Raw genomic sequence first — 2,531 nt, forward strand, 5'->3', positions numbered from 1 at the left:
GGGATAAATTAGGAGGTGGGGATTAAGCCACACTCACAAGCGCCTGTAGAATATAGATTCCAACGGACCTACTTTAGAAAGGGTGGTGTACCATACACTCTACAATAACTCGTATGTGAAAAAACAAAGATGAATCAGTATGCGTATGGGGACGACTGATGAAGAATCTTCACACCTTCAAACACAACATTGTGAGTCAGCTATTGTCCAAAAGAAGTAAACATTAAGTTTAAAAAAAAAAAAACACACAAGGATTAACGAGACACAGGTTGCTGGCATGTGCCAGAAGAAAGCACGTACTAGGGGTAACCCTAAGGCTCTGGTTATCCGAGTAACAGGAGTAGGGCAGGAAGAGATCCTTTCTCCTTGTGAGCACTCACGGTGCTGATGAGATGGAAATGCTAAGAATCCCTGTGGAGAGGAGTATGGAACTGCCTTTTATCACTTTTGGTAAGACAAACCTTGATGCCAGCCCGGGTCACAGGAGGACTTACAGCAAGCCCTGCTTAGCGCTCCCTCATCGTCAGCACCAACAAGGGCAGAAGGTGCCCGAACAGCAGCTCCGCCTGAGGCCGGCAGACAGCCGCGCTGAGGGACACGGCAGTCACGTCTCTGCCTCGGCAGGCAGTTAGCAAGGCTCCCCCCGCAGAGCAAAGGGCCCCTTGACTCCAAATTCATTTGCACAGAGAAGAGGAAAGAATCAGACATAAACTATAAACTACATCAAGTATCTTTGTTTTTAAATTTAAATATAAAAAGTGAAGGCTAGTGCTCGCTTTAGCAGCACATATACTAAAATTGAAACAATACACAGAGGATTAACGTGGCCCTGAGCAAGCTGCTGCTGCTGCTGCTAAGTCACTTCAGTCGTGTCCGACTCTGTGCAACCCCATAGACGGCAGCCCACCAGGCTCCCACCATCCCTGGGATTCTACAGGCAAGAACACTGGAGTGGGTGGCCCTGAGCAAGGGTGACATGCAAATTTGTGAAGCATTCCATGTTTAAAAAAAAAAAAAAGCGAAGGCTAAAAGCAGTAAAAATGACACTTTAAGTGAATAAACTACAAACTAAATTATATATTCTGACATATATAAAAAAGAGGAGGAGGATGGAAGCAACACAAATTACTGTTAAGTGAGCAGCCCTTGGCTATGTGGGTACCACCCAAATTCTCCAGTAAATTCCATAGCTAGACTCGGCTGCAGACACCATCTGGGAACCAGATCTGCTCTTTCCATCACACCAGGAGGAGCCTTCTTTGTCACCGGGCCACGGAGAGAACCCAAGTCTGTGCCTTCAGGCACCACTTCTGCCAAGCTCCAAGCAGAAGGCTCAACCTAAGTTCTGTTCTTCAATTTCTCCTGTAGGTTAATGGTGGTAAAATGAGGCAAAGGAAGCGTCTAGAACTTGAGCACCTCCCCTTTCTGCAGCGGTTTTATTTTCCTCTCTTTCTGTAAGTGACCTTTTTGAATTGAAAGAGAAAGGGCGCATTTCCACAGTTCTCCTCACCGGGATTTGGGGCTTAAGAGGTACTGTCATGGGGCAATTGTTCAGCTCTTATCACTACTGGCGGCTCCTCATCCTCATCTTCTTGGGTGGGTTTGGGGTTCTCTTCCGAACAAAGGCAGGTGACCTGGGGACAGTGCCTGGAATTTCTTTCTTATTGGGAACACCCACAACACCTAACAAGATACGATAAAGGCAAGGCTTCGCATAAATTTAAAGTGTTTATCCTCCAATACCCTCTGTGCTTTTTGCTGCTTGATTCTTTTCTCCATTTCAAAATCAAAGCCAAAATCAAAGGCATGGCGGGGGGGGGGGGGGGGGCTCCTCTGGCTAGTTTCTTAGGGAAGACATGCCCACTGTAAAGAACTCCGGAATCCAGTTTCCGCGCTTTAAATCTGTAGAGCCCTGCTCTACAGGATTACACTTCTTGGATTTTGCATTGGTTTCCAACACCTCCACCACCTGTTGTTACATTGTTATTCTCTTCTCTGACTCTTGCTTCTCAGTAATTTTTCGGATCTTCTGTATATGGGAAAAAGAACCTGAAAAATAGGTATGCATTTATACGTGACTGAATTAAGTTCCTGTTCATCTTATACAAACACAACATTGGAAATCAACTGTATTCCAGCATAAGATCAAAAAGAAATTGCACAGAAAGAAAAAGAAGAAAGGTGCATGAAGAAATGCTGCCACCTTGTGGCCACTTTCCATAACAACAAGGTGGAAATCTGTGCTGATGGCGATTTAATATTCAGAAGACCCGTGGGATGGAGTTAAACGCTCCTGCCTTCAAGGATTGTTCTAGGAGTGTTCATCAAAATACAGGGCAGACGTTAAAAAGTCAATTGCTAGATGTTTCACTCATACCCTTAAAAAAAAAAGGAAATGCTGTCAACCTTGCTAAATATTCAGTAGAGTTCAGTCGCTCAGTCGTGTCCGACTCTTTGCGACTCCATGAACCGCAGCACACCAGGCCTCCCTGTCCATCACCAGCTCCCGGAGTTTACTCAAATTCATGTCC

General features: G+C 45.3%; 1 pseudogene; it reads left to right on the top strand.

Moving 5' to 3' along the window:
- Positions 1-768: 768 nt before the first annotated feature.
- LOC139035766 (U6 spliceosomal RNA) lies at positions 769-1,006 on the top strand (annotated as a pseudogene).
- Positions 1,007-2,531: the final 1,525 nt, after the last annotated feature.

The sequence above is a fragment of the Odocoileus virginianus genome, chromosome 6 (genome assembly GCF_023699985.2).
Source record: "Odocoileus virginianus isolate 20LAN1187 ecotype Illinois chromosome 6, Ovbor_1.2, whole genome shotgun sequence".
Taxonomy (NCBI): Eukaryota; Metazoa; Chordata; class Mammalia; order Artiodactyla; family Cervidae; genus Odocoileus; species Odocoileus virginianus.